The 15,054-nt window shown below is 47.1% G+C and overlaps 1 long non-coding RNA gene across 1 annotated transcript in view; it reads left to right on the forward strand.

The window, feature by feature from the left end:
* The window catches only part of LOC311236524, a 78,881-nt gene extending 64,100 nt beyond the window's left edge, over positions 1-14,781 (forward strand). The window contains exon 3 of the long non-coding RNA XR_014620217.1: positions 14,737-14,781. This is a non-coding gene — a long non-coding RNA (uncharacterized lncRNA). The remainder of the gene's footprint in view (positions 1-14,736) is intronic.
* The last annotated feature ends 273 nt before the right edge of the window (positions 14,782-15,054 follow it).

Genomic DNA, 15,054 nt, shown 5'->3' on the forward strand with positions numbered 1-15,054 from the left:
CACGTCTTCCATGCCAGGGCATCCTCTCTCGTTCCTCCTCATTATTCTTTCACACCCCGTGAAAACACAGTCCCTGGTGCCAGCTGGGGGCTGGCTGTACCTCCAGTGCCGCCGCCTCCTCCTCCTCCTCGTATATAAGCCTCGTCATTAGGAGAGCGGTGTGTTCCAGGGATTGTTACCTGCGCGCCGAGCAAGGTCAGCAGTCCTCGGTTGACTCAATTTGTGGAGTCAACACAGGCTGTCTGCCCCGGTCCCAGGGCCTCCAGGGGGATCAGGACCAGATCATTGGACAGATCCACCCCTCCTCCCCCCCACCTCCCCCTCCTCTGTCCCAGGGGTAACCCCCTCCCCTCTCGGTTCCCACCTCTCGACGTTACCAACACTACCTCTCAATTTTTGGGGGGAGGTGTGGGAGGCGGGGGAGGAGGTACAGACGCACAGCAGGAGTCATTAATCATAGAAGGCAGGAAGAGAGAAATGTTTTGTCAAATGTGTGTTTTTTTTGTTGAGCCTTTGATGTTGTTTAGTTGAACGGCAGCTAGAGTTTGACCCACGTCTGCAGCAGAGAGACGGTCCCCTTCTTCTTGACATATTAGTATGTGTGCCTCTTGGGCTAATTATATGGTACGTAACGTTTTCTGTTTTGTCTTTAAAGGGATAGCTGTGATTTTCGGAGCCCTACCCCGTTTCTTACTTGCCAGTGATCATGTTGATGGTAGAGTCCCTTCTCAACACGATTCATGCTGGTCTTTGTACTACCACAAACCAATGTAAAGTCAATAGGGATGGGCATCGATTTTAGAATATTTGAAAGGCGGCTAAATTATAAAAAAATTATTTGTTTGGGGGCTGGGTGGCGTAGCGGAGATCGCGCTTGTCACCAATGCAAGAGACTCCGGTATCGAATCCCAGTCTCAGCATTGCCTTCGGCTTGGGCCGGCCCTCATACTGGCTCATTTGGCAGAGTCAGCGGGTGGAAGTCGATGGGTGGGGATTGGACGTTGTGGACAGCGACCCCTACAGGTCGGTTGGGAGACGCCTGCACAGCAGAGACAGGAAGTGGCTAGGGTAGTGTGAGCCTCCCATGCGTTACACCTCGCCAATGAAAGTCCGCGCTGGCAGGCGAAAATATGTGACAGGCTGCCTCCTCGTGTGCCGGAGGGAACACGTGATGCAAGGCTTCTATCCTCTCTACAACCGACCAGTGGGGGGCATAGTCGAGCAACGTTCAAGACAGGGGAGGGCAGAATTGGATGCACGAAATTGGGATGGGAGAAAAAAATTGAAAAATAAGGAGAAAAAGTGGATAAAAAAAAACGTGTATTTGTTTATGCGAATATCCCTTGTTTTTAACAGGCAACTACACTGTGTAGTAGTGTATTGAGACTGAGGGGACCCTATTAACTGTTACACCGCTGGACGGCATGCTGGGTACAGCTCGCTGGCCAGGTAGCATAACTAGTCTGTTAACGGCTGGGAGAACAGAAAAGAAAGATGAAGAAAGAGACTGGAGATTTTACATGGTAGCAACGTTTTGTACGTTTGCCATGTTGTTTCACTAAGCTCAGACATTTCAACCATCAGTGATGTAACGTTCAGAATGATAACATTCAGCCTTCAAATAACTACACTTTCGACCGTTTTCGGCTTGCCATTGCCCCGACTGCTTTGTTGTTGAATCAAGTCAAATCCTAGGTAAGCGTATATTGTGCGTGTGAACGTTGACATGAAAATAAAAAAGGTTAAAAAAATAAATATTTTTCTTTTCTTTTCGGTATCTCACGTGAATCGATACTCGGTAGTACCGACGTGTTTCGGTAAGTACCTTTAAAAGTACCGAATTCGGTACCCATCCCTAGTGGCATCAAACCAAATTTCAAACCAAAAGAATTTTCAAGTCATATTTCCTCAATTCATCCACATCTCAGCTATGTGCTTGTCATCAATCTATTGTCAGAGAGAGAGAGAGAGAGAGAGAGAGAGTGAGCGAGACAATATTGAATGATTATCCAGCCCTGTACTCTTGAGTTGTGATTGTCTGTTAAGCCCAGACTGCATTGAATAGAAATTGGGGGTAAAACAATGGAGTCCTACTAGAATAGCCTTTCCTGCCGTGTCTCCTTGTAGACCACTTTGTCTGTGTTGCATGTTCACATCCTGCTTGCTGGAACAGCTGAAAGGGGCTCCGTGGTCTGGGATTAAGTTGAAGCAGCCCCTGTGACAAAAGGGGAAATTCTGCTCGGATCAAAAAGAACAAGGATTTCAACTCATGAAATCGAGCATCAGGACTTGGTGCCTCTAGTCTCAAAGCTCAGGACTTGGTGCCTCTAGTCTCAAAGCTCAGGACTTGGTGCCTCTAGTCTCAAAGCTCAGGACTTGGTGCCTCTAGTCTCAAAGCTCAGGACTTGGTGCCTCTAGTCTCAAAGCTCAGGACTTGGTGCCTCTAGTCTCAAAGCTCAGGACTTGGTGCCTCTAGTCTCAAAGCTCAGGACTTGGTGCCTCTAGTCCCAAAGCTCAGGACTAGGTGCCTCTAGTCTCAAAGCTCAGGACTTGGTGCCTCTTGTCTCAAAGCTCAGGACTTGGTGCCTCTAGTCTCAAAGCTCAGGACTTGGTGCCTCTAGTCTCAAAGCTCATGACTTGGTGCCTCTAGTCCCAAAGCTCAGGACTTGGTGCCTCTAGTCTCAAAGCTCAGGACTTGGTGCCTCTAGTCTCAAAGCTCAGGACTTGGTGCCTCTAGTCTCAAAGCTCAGGACTTGGTGCCTCTAGTCTCAAAGCTCAGGACTTGGTGCCTCTAGTCCCAAAGCTCAGGACTTGGTGCCTCTAGTCTCAAAGCTCAGGACTTGGTGCCTCTAGTCTCAAAGCTCAGGACTTGGTGCCTCTAGTCTCAAAGCTCAGGACTTGGTGCCTCTAGTCTCAAAGCTCAGGACTTGGTGCCTCTAGTCTCAAAGCTCAGGACTTGGTGCCTCTAGTCCCAAAGCTCAGGACTTGGTGCCTCTAGTCTCAAAGCTCAGGACTTGGTGCCTCTAGTCCCAAAGCTCAGGACTTGGTGCCTCTAGTCTCAATGCTCAGCTCAGGACTTGGTGCCTCTAGTCTCAAAGCTCAGGACTTGGTGCCTCTAGTCTCAAAGCTCAGGAGTTGGTGCCTCTAGTCTCAATGCTCAGCTCAGGACTTGGTGCCTCTAGTCTCAAAGCTCAGGACTTGGTGCCTCTAGTCTCAAAGCTCAGGACTTGGTGCCTCTAGTCCCAAAGCTCAGGACTTGGTGCCTCTAGTCTCAATGCTCAGCTTTAGATTAGTTTAGGTTCGTGTTAACGTTGGATAATGTACAAAATAAACGTATTTATGGTGCTTTTAGACGTCGCTCTTTTATTTTGAAATCCCCCGACCGGAAGTAAAAATTATGCTTTTTTTTTTTTTTTTTTTTTTTTTTTTTGGTTGGTTGGTTGAGAAGGGAAGTTTCATCTATCTAGGGAACCTGGCTACATCCGGGGTACAATGTTGCATAGGCTGTGCGTCGATGTTGCAGAAGCATAAAGGCAGAGTGTCTGCAACACTGTTGCATTGTCGATGTTGTGTTGCAGTTGCGTCGCAGTTTCTGTAGCATGCAGAGGCCTTAACGCTAATGGCTCGCATACCAGCGAGGCTAACTGCCTAAGAAAACACTGAAGGCACTGAAAGAGGATTTCGGTGCTCCAGTAGCACACCATGTTACCGCGCTCGCGCGGGACTCCGTGCTGCGTCACGGATCTGGTTGACTCCGAGTTCGATTCCCGGACCCGCCGTCATTTGCCGAATGTCTCCCCCTGCTCTCTCTCCCGTTTCACCCTGCAACTGTCGGTCATGCTTGACCAGGAAAGCGATAAACGCTAAAAAATAAAGTTAAAAAAAAATAAAAAAAAATAAAGAGGATTTCACCCATCTAATTAACACACTAGACTAGACAAATATCAAGATGTATCCATCAGTGGACCAATTGCATGCTTTCGCAGAGGACAAGAAGCCTTCAGTCGACTCCTTCAGACATTAAGCACCCCCACAGCCCAAATGGAATGATAAAAAAAATATTATTAAAAGAAAAAAAAAGAATTTTTGCATTCAGGGGGGTAGTCAACTACCAGTCGACTATCGGCACATTTTGGCCATTCAAAGTCGACTATCCAAATCCTTAGTCGGGGACAGGCCTAGAAGAAGTAGATATGTACTATTTCTGTATATAGATTAGTACTGTAGATATAGACTAGTACTGTAGAATAGATAAGTAATGTAGATATAGATTAGTACTGTAGATATATTTTTTTGATATTGATTCAGTTTGATATGGATTAATTCAGGCTTCATGGTGCTGGTTTCAGGAGGCCAACAGCACCCGCCATTGTTGTCAAAAGATGTCATTTGGTCAACTGAGTTTCTGTAGTAGTTCATCAGAAACTCAGCACAAGACAAACTGGAGATGTCTGCAGGACGGGATGACAGCTTCACACATCCACAGAGAAAATACCCATTTTGGGATCCCCGGCCTAGTATCCATCTATCCCTATTAAGAAAGATGGACTTGTCTCATCATGAAAAAAAACTAAACGTAATTCCTCTCAATCATTACTTAAAGGAACACGCCAACTTTTTTGGGAAATTAGCTTATTTGCCATCTACCCTGGAGTTAGACGAGCAGATACAGACCCTTTTCTCCTCTGTGCATGCATTAGGCTTAGGGAACAGCCGCACCGTTAGCCTAGCTTAGCGTCATTCACTGGAAGTAGGTGTTCCTTTAAGACCTACTACAAGTTTGTCGGGTGTGTTTATCTGCAGAGACCCCTCCCTCTGCCTGCACCTGATTGGATAAACACTCTGCCAATGGGCAGTCCGTGGTTCTCTGCCAGTGTGCCTGCCACCACCCCCCTTGTGTTTTGTGGTATACAGTGTGATTGTGATATTGCTGAAGGTGACCGTTGCAGAAGTGTGGAAGGTTCACCAATTCGATCCCTTGCGACACCCGACGTGCCTCATCCCGGTCCAAGAGTCCTTGAGCGAGACACTGAACCCCTACCTGCTCCAGAGGCGCTGCAAGCGGCTGACCCTGCGTTCTGACCCCCTCTGGAGAACCGCCGTCATGTGACTCAGAGGGACACGAGGACAAATTAACACTGTACTAGGAGTTAGGAGCTGGGCGCTTAACCTAGTTTCACTTTCAATCACTTCATGAGGATCGAGATGAAGCAATTATTGCGCTGCATGCTGCTCACATGTCATCTTGTGTTGTGAATGCAGCGCACCCTTCCTTCACAGCTGTGCACTCCACCCCTCCCCCTCAAGCCCAAACGGTAGTTTCAGCTCACGTTGAGAGGGAGAAGGGAGCCATGGCGAGTTATTTTGATATGTCTTTGGTAACTTGTAGACAATTACAGAAAGGCAGCCTTTGGTCGAAAAGAAATATCAATAAAAAGAATCATGATCGTGATTTTTGCCATAATGGAGAAGCTCTACTAGGAGTGTTCTCAATCCAAAATCCAAATCAACCTCTGTGTGTGTGTGTGTGTGTCTGTTGATTTCCCATGTGTACTTTGTGAACTCCCCTCCGCAGGGAAGGTGTACAGAATTAAACTGACTAATAAACCACCACACACTAGGCAACCTTTGAGCACGAGGATTTTATTTTTCATCTGTTGTTGTGAGAACATCTCTCCAGGACTGTAGCCTAGAGCCGTCCTTTTGAACTGACAGTGATTTGAACGAGCAGAAAAGTACAACTCTCTGCACGCGGGGGGACGGCTCTAAGTGCCTCTGACACCGGCCCCGCCAGCGCCTGCTGGAGCACACCGGGGCTCCTTTTGTACTGGTGGAGTTAACATAATTGCTTTTAACACCGTTTTCTTCTGAACAGATAACCTCTGACTTGACATAAGAGAGGTTGTAACGCTTATCAGACAACCTCTGGCTTGACATAAGAGAGGTTGTAACGCTTATCTGTGTTGAAGCTCTGATACACAGCTCAGCAAAAAGGTTATTAATATGACTACTTTAGTGTGTGTGTGTTTGTGTATATATGTTTTCGTGTCACCTATAGAAGAAATTCACACAGAGCAGATTTTTGTGTTTCCCTGACAAAAGAGGGTCCTTTCTCAGCAACTTCAACCTCCTATTCTCTGAGGAGGATGCATTTTTCATGGTGAATCTCACTCACTCACTCACTCACTCACTCACTCACTCACTCACTCACTCACTCACTCACTCACTCACTCACTCACTCACTCACTCACTCACTCACTCACTCACTCACTCACTCACTCACTCACTCACTCACTCACTCACTCACTCACTCACTCACTCACTCACCCACCCACCCACCAGAGGTTTACTAGCAGTTGGAAGCAAAGCTGGACAGTTAAGCAAAGTGTCTCATCATCAGATCTCCCCCCCCCCCCCCCATGCTTATCCATAACTGGGCTCCTATGAATCATAGGAAGGATGTTAGGAAGGACTTTTTATTATTATATAATTGTTTGTACATTGTAAAATGTATTGATGACGATTATGTGATTGTAAATACTCAACGACATTGAGAATGAGGGCTGCCCCTCAATGTAATTTCTAGTCTAAATAGAGATTGAAAAATAAGTCTTGGTCGTTGCAAGTCCTATTGGTCGGTTGGGGCCCCTGTTCAGCAGGGATCTGATGGACATAGCTTGAACGTCTTCCACACACATAACACTCTCCCAGTGAAGCTCCTCGCTGTCTGTGGTTAAGAAACGGCTGGTGACTCCATATGTATCAGAGAAGGCATCGTTAGTCTACACCCTCCCCAGACGACCAGCAATAGAGTAGTCTACACCCTCCCCAGACCAGCAGTAGAGTAGTCTACACCCTCCCCAGACCAGTAGTAGAGTAGTCTACACCCTCCCCAGACCAGTAGTAGAGTAGTCTACACCCTCCCCAGACCAGCAGTTGAGTAGTCTACACCCTCCCCAGACCAGCAGTAGAGTAGTCTACACCCTCCCCAGACCAGTAGTAGAGTAGTCTACACCCTCCCCAGACCAGCAGTAGAGTAGTCTACACCCTCCCCAGACCAGTAGAGTAGTCTACACCCTCCCCAGACCAGCAGTAGAGTAGTCTACACCCTCCCCAGACCAGTAGTAGAGTAGTCTACACCCTCCCCAGACCAGCAGTAGAGTAGTCTACACCCTCCCCAGACCAGTAGAGTAGTCTACACCCTCCCCAGACCAGCAGTAGAGTAGTCTACACCAGGGTTTCCGTTAGAATTTTTTTTTGCAGGTCTGAGTGTCCGGTAGATTTCAATCTACCGGACAAATGGGATAAATTCCGGTCAGAGTTTATTGAGCTTAAAAACAATTGATAGGCCTATATAAAGAATGACATCATCAAGGCATTTATAATATTTTAACTTAAAACTAGGCTACTTTTGCGTATATACAGTCATTAATATATTCCAAATAAAATAAGTCCCTCGAGACTTCGTGCTGCTGCCGACTTGAGGTGTCGGTGGGCAGTCTGCCCGACCTTAATAAACAGCAGTCTGTTATAATCACATTTTTATGAGCTAACGAATTCCGTTATATTGGACATTTGTATTAATTATATCAAGCGAAGAACTGAGAAATTTGGCAGAGAGAGACGGCAACATTATCGTGGGTTTGCGTGATGTATATCTCCACCTCCCAACGACTTGGTGCTGGTCATAATGTCCTGTGAAAATAATTCCCTCTAAACACAATTTGATTATTTGAATTGTATTAAAATAGGCTAAAATTAAATAGCCTATGCGATGAACGAAACAATAATTTGTTTCATCGTTGCTTCACCAAGCAGCCGGTCTAATAATGACATCCTGTTGTCAGCGCGAGCTGGCTGCTGATATATTTACGTGAAGCATGGAGCAGCAGTGTTTTTAGGTCCGGTCTGGAAACCGCTCAGCAGCACCCCCACCCAACAGCTGAATTGCCAATGGCTGAATTGGAGTACTGCACCCTGCCGGCCGGCAGATGGATGCTTCTCGCAAATATATCAGCAGCCAGCTCGCGCTGACAACAGGATGTCATTATTAGACCGGCTGCTTGGTGAAGCAACGATGAAACAAATGTAATGATTGTTTGTTTCGTTCATCGCATATCCTATTTAATTTTAGCCTATTTTAATACAATTCAAATAATCTAATTGTGTTTAGAGGGAATTATTTTCACCGGACATTATGACCGGAGAGATTAAATATGTCGCACTTCAACAGATTTTGCCGGTCAAATACCGGTAATTACCGGCTAACGGAAACGCTGGTCTACACCCTCCCCAGACCAGTAGTAGAGTAGTCTACACCCTCCCCAGACCAGTAGTAGAGTAGTCTACACCCTCCCCAGACCAGTAGTAGAGTAGTCTACACCCTCCCCAGACCAGCAGTAGAGTAGTCTACACCCTCCCCAGACCAGCAGTAGAGTAGTCTACACCCTCCCCAGACCAGCAGTAGAGTAGTCTACACCCTCCCCAGACCAGCAGTAGAGTAGTCTACACCCTCCCCAGACCAGTAGTAGAGTAGTCTACACCCTCCCCAGACCAGTAGTAGAGTAGTCTACACCCTCCCCAGACCAGTAGTAGAGTAGTCTACACCCTCCCCAGACCAGTAGAGTAGTCTACACCCTCCCCAGACCAGCAGTAGAGTAGTCTACACCCTCCCCAGACCAGTAGAGTAACAGTGTTTCCCAACCGGTGGTACGCGTACCACTAGTGGTACGTGGGTGGTCCCCAGGTGGTACGTGAAAAGATTTTGAAAAGTAAAAAAAAAGAAAAGAAAAAAATTGTTTTTTTTATTTATTTTTATTAGAAATTGTACAGGAAAACTGTACCCACATAATGAATAATGCATAATCTGTAATAATGTAACCAAAATTGTGGGCATTCAAATTAAGTAATCATTTGCTGGCTATAATTATATTATTATTGGCGCTGAGTTCAGCTTCCCGCCCGCCGGCGCCGGACTGTCTGTCAGCTGTCAGGTGTTCATTGAAGAAAAACAAAACTCTGAATTATCATCATTGTAGTGGCGCACTGGCTAGCAAAACAACATCCTATCAAGTGAATGCGCTGGTGTTTATTGAGATAAAAATCATTATGGATCAATGGCTGAGTCGAGCTGGTTCATCCAGAAACAATGTAAAGCATATATGTTCGCTTTGCAGTTGGATGAATCGACGGATGTCAGTGGGGAAGCACAACTGATTGCGTTTGTGCGTTACAAAGACACTTTGGAGATGAACGAGCACATTCTGTTTTGCAAGAAACTCACGGGGAGAACTACTGTACTGGACGTTTTTAACGTTATTGACAATTTTTTCTCTCAACACAAGCTGGATTGGAAATACTGCTCTCATGTGTGCACAGACGGCGCTGCGGCGATGACCGGTAGAGTAAATGGATTAATGGCACACGTTAAAAAAGGTAAACCCTGACGTAGAATGAGTCCAGAGTTAAATGATGTTTTGAATGATGCCGTAAAAGTGATCACAGATTCACAGTCCAGGCCTTTGAATCATAGACTGTTTCAGTCACTTTGTGAAGACGGTAGGTCAGAACATAAACAGCTCCTGCTTCACACCGACGTCCGGTGGTTATCCCGAGGGAAGACATTACAGCGGCTGTTTGAGCTGCGCAATGAAGTGAGGGCATTTCTGTCTGAGCACACACACCCCCTTGTGGCGATGTTCGACGACGCAGACTGGGTAGCCCGGCTGCGTGGGATACCTCTCTGATATTTTCAGCAAACTCAACCAGCTGAATCTCTCTCTTCAAGGTAAAGAGTCAGACACAACTGTTCTTAGCTTGTATGACAGGCTCAAGTGTCACATTAATTGGTAGGTTACTAACCTTTTTTTAGTCTTTAAACAATGGCTATTATAATTTATATGATTAGTTATGATTGAATATATGATTTAAGTGTCACATTAATTGTTGCATTGGGTCACACAGACAAAAATCTCCTCTTCTCTATCTCTCCTCATCACTTCTCTCCTTCTTCCACTCCCAGGTTTCACCTTAGCTACACACACACACACACACACACACACACACACACACACACGCACACACACACACACACACACACACACAGGATGGGCCGCCATGTCAATTTTAATGTAGGGCCGCTGTGCCACGTATCGGCCGCCGTGCCGATTTGACTATACACTGCTCTGTGCTCTCATGGTGGCTGGTGGCTATCCATGGTGAATGGTGTCTCAGAACTAAAGCTTTACTTCAATAAACTGCCAACCTGTGTGACCATGTGACTTTATCCAGGTCTCACACACACACACACACACACACACACACACACACACAGCCCGTCTGCCACAATATGTAGACTATTCATTTATTAATTATACATCCTGGGCATCACCACGATTGATCGCGTAGTAGGTGGTACTTTTGGTTGGCTTGAAATGCTTTGGTGGTACAGTACTCAAAAAAGGTTGGGAACCACTGGTCTACACCCTCCGCAGACCAGTAGTAGAGTAGTCTACACCCTCCCCAGACCAGCAGTGTAGTCTACACCCTCGCCAGACCAGTAGAGTAGTCTACACTAGAGCTGCCGCGATTACCGCATTACCGCGGTATCACTGTTACATCACGGCCACCGCAGCGTTAAGCTGAATACCGCATCACAAACGGGGACGGAGGATTTTTTTTCTCTCACAGCCACACTCTGCTGACTGTCTTGCCCCTCCTCCTCCTCCTCCTCCCCCTCCCAGACCCGTGGCATATTGTAAACAAACCCTTGAGTGCATGGGCACCGTCCTCAGAGCTCTTTCAACATTTAACAAGCATTAAACAAAATGGCCCAGTCATCTATTCACTTTTGTTTAATACATGAGGCGACGCGTTGTCTAGTGTTATCTAGCTACTGATAGCTCCTGATATCAACGTCTGATATAATCAGTTTGGTATTCATTTCGCAAGTGCTGGCTAGCGTTGGCTAACTAGCTATCGCTCATGAGCTACCGAGCTAACGTTACTGTTTAAACAAAACTACACAGTCAACAATTTTTAGTTTAATACATGATGAGGCGTTGCCTAACTGGCTAGCTACTGATAGCTCCTGATATCAACAAATGCGCATTTCAGTTTAAGAATGATAGGGATGCGGCAGCATGAGACCTCCGTTAGCATAGGTAGCTCACGTTAGATCACAACGAAATGATCCAGTAAACTAAATAGTTCACTTTATTTTAATACATGATGCATTGTCTAACGTCATCTAGCCGGCCAGCAGTAGCTACAGATAGCTCGTGATATCAATGTCTTATAACATAATTGACATTATTCGTTTTTTGCAGCTGAACATTGGCTAATTAGCTATCATGCTTCATAACAACACTGGGAAGATGGCAATGCTGAATGTGATTTGACACACAGACAGTGGAGGCTGGAGCTGTTTGCAGATAGCAAGCATTTTGACTTGTTGCGTGGTGGCGATGTCTCGCAGATAATACAAGTATAATTATATAACACGTAAAAAAAAAATGCATTCACATTTTTTTGTGCGGTAATACTAATACAATAGGAAATATTTCGCAAATTTGTGCGGTAAGGAAAACATCAATACCGCGGCAGCTCTAGTCTACACCCTCCCCAGACCAGCAGTAGAGTAGTCTACACCCTCCCCAGACCAACAGTAGAGTAGTCTACACCCTCCCCAGACCAGCAGTGTAGTCTACACCCTCCCCAGAACAACAGTATAGTAGTCTACACCCTCCCCAGACCAACAGTAGAGTAGTCTACACCCTCCCCAGACCAGCAGTGTAGTCTACACCCTCCCCAGACCAACAGTAGAGTAGTCTACAGTACACCCTCCCCAGACCAGCAGTAGAGTAGTCTATACCCTCCCCAGACCAGCAGTTGAGTAGTCTACACCCTCCCCAGACCAGCAGTGTAGTCTACACCCTCCCCAGACCAGCAGTAGAGTAGTCTACACCCTCCCCAGACCAACAGTAGAGTAGTCTACAGTACACCCTCCCCAGACCAGCAGTTGAGTAGTCTACACCCTCCCCAGACCAGCAGTGTAGTCTACACCCTCCTCAGACCAGCAGTTGAGTAGTCTACACCCTCCCCAGACCAGCAGTAGAGTAGTCTACACCCTCCCCAGACCAGTAGAGTAGCGCAATGACCAGGAGGGAATTGGCACAACAATGACACATTGGGGGATGGGAGAAAAACAAAAAAGCTCTATATTGAGTAACAATTTTTACAATACTTTTTTTCCATTAGATTGTTCAATAAACTACTGCAAATGTCTTAGCAGCATCTCTACACCTTTACCCTCATTGATAATGTACAAATAACAATCTGTATAGTCAAAGTCATGCCTCCAAGAGGAGGTAACCATACATATTTTTTTTGAGTGGAGGGAATATTTAAGCCTGCCAACGTCTAGCATAAATGGATAATCAACTACTTTAACATATCCCCCCCCCCTTCAAAATACCTGAGATTTGCTATTTCAACTACGATTTGCCTTTGTGTGATCATGAAAACAAGATAATCAAGATAATGATTTTTGCCATAATCGAGCAGCCCTAATACAGATGTTTTAATATCGGCTGGATATATCGGCACAACAATATATCGGCCGACAGCTATGGTCCTTCAAATGTGTTGCATCACTGCACTGTGCAGACAACTTGGCTTAATCCAAAACAAGTCTGTTTGGAAACTTGATGAAATCTGCCAATTATGGGATGTCTGGTCAGTCATCCTTCTCCTGGTCTGCATGTCAGAGGGATCAGGAAGGTAAACACACTGTCCGTGGAGGCTCACTTTAGAAGCTAGGGGAGGCGGTTGGGATCGGATCGGGTAATGAGGTAAAATTGTGCAAATCTTTTACACGTCAATGTTTTCAAATTAATCACAGATTAACGCATTCAGTAGTATGGCCAATTTCAAATTCATGTTGTGATATTTGTTATAGAATAATCTTCAGTAGTAATGATAGTCATATTGTGATATTTGTTACAGATGAATCTTCAATAGTAACTAAGGAAAGGAAGGTCTGGAAAAAACCTGTAATTCTGAAATAGAACCCGTTCCCTATCCCCCTCCCCACCACACCTCTCATCCTCATCCCCACCACGCCTCTCATCCTCATCCCCACCACGCCTCTCATCCTCAATCCTCATCCCCACCACACCTCTCATCCCCACCACACCTCTCATCCTCATCCCCACCACACCTCTCATCCCCACCACACCTCTCATCCTCATCCCCACCACACCTCTCATCCTCATCCCCACCACGCCTCTCATCCTCATCACACCTCTCATCCCCACCACACCTCTCATCCTCATCCCCACCACACCTCTCATCCCCACCACACCTCTCATCCTCATCCCCACCACACCTCTCATCCTCATCCCCACCACGCCTCTCATCCTCATCACACCTCTCATCCTCATCCCCACCACACCTCTCATCCTCATCACACCTCTCATCCCCACCACGCCTCTCATCCTCATCACACCTCTCATCCTCATCCCCACCACGCCTCTCATCCTCATCACACCTCTCATCCTCATCCCCACCACACCTCTCATCCTCATCCCCACCACACCTCTCATCCTCATCCCCACCACACCTCTCATCCTCATCCCCACCACGCCTCTCATCCTTATCCCCACCACACCTCTCATCCTCATCCCCACCACACCTCTCATCCTCATCCCCACCACGCCTCTCATCCTTATCCCCACCACACCTCTCATCCTCATCCCCACCACGCCTCTCATCCTCATCCCCACCACACCTCTCATCCTCATCCACACCACACCTCTCATCCTCATCCCCACCACTCCTCTCATCCTCATCCACACCACACCTCTCATCCTCATCCCCACCACACCTCTCATCCTCATCCCCACCACGCCTCTCATCCTCATCCCCACCACTCCTCTCATCCTCATCCCCACCACGCCTCTCATCCCCACCACACCTCTCATCCCCACCACGCCTCTCATCCCCACCACGCCTCTCATCCCCACCACGCTCCTCATCCCCACCCCACCTCTCATCCCCACCCCACCTCTCAACCCCACCTCTCATCCCCACCCCACCTCTCATCCCCACCCCACCTCTCATCCTCACCACGCCTCTCATCCCCACCACGCCTCTCATCCCCACCCCACCTCTCATCCTCACCACGCCTCTCATCCCCACCACGCCTCTCATCCCCACCCCACCTCTCATCCCCACCACACCTCTCATCCTCATCCCCACCACACCTCTCATCCTCATCCCCACCACACCTCTCATCCCCACCACACATCTCATCCCCAAACCCTGTTTTACCAGAGATTTACTAGCAGTTGGAAGCAAAGCTGGGGACAGTTAAGATTCCCCTGAAGCAAAGTGTCTCATCATCAGATCTCTCTCTCTCTCTCTCTCTCTCTCTCTCTCTCTCTCTCTCTCTCTCTCTCTCTCTCTCTCTCTCTCTCTCTCTCTCTCTCTCTCTCTCTCTCTTCTTCATCTTCTGAGAAGGTCTATGTGGAGAATGGGATGATGATGATGGTGGTGATGGAAGCTGTGTGTGTGTCTCTGGCCCCTTAATCAGGCAGTCAGCCTCAGCTGCCCTCCGTGGATCCCCTGCCCGGGTACCCCCCCCCCCTATCATCCTCTGATCAAATATTAATGTGCTCGCCTTGGCCCTGCCCGCTAATCCAAAGCCAATTAATATTATCTGTCAATTATTTACAGATCCGGAGGTGCGGAGGCGATTCCCTGAGGAATACATCGACCAGGTTCGGAATGCATAATTAACTTCCTCCTTTTGACTCTCTGTCTCTCTGTGTCTCTCTCTCTCTCTCTCTCTCTCTCTCTCTCTCTCTCACACACACACACACACACACACACACACACACTCTCTTTCAACCCCTCCACACACATCCATTCATTTATACCTTTCTTTCTCGCCTAGCCCCTCCCCTCTCCCCCCTCTACTCCTCTGTATTTTTCTGTGGGATCATACATTGTGGTTCTTGCTGTTTGATGTCCTGTCTTTGTGTGTGTCTCTGT

This window comes from Notolepis coatsorum (genome assembly GCF_963971535.1).
Source record: "Notolepis coatsorum genome assembly, chromosome: 11".
In the NCBI taxonomy this organism is placed as follows: domain Eukaryota; kingdom Metazoa; phylum Chordata; class Actinopteri; order Aulopiformes; family Paralepididae; genus Notolepis; species Notolepis coatsorum.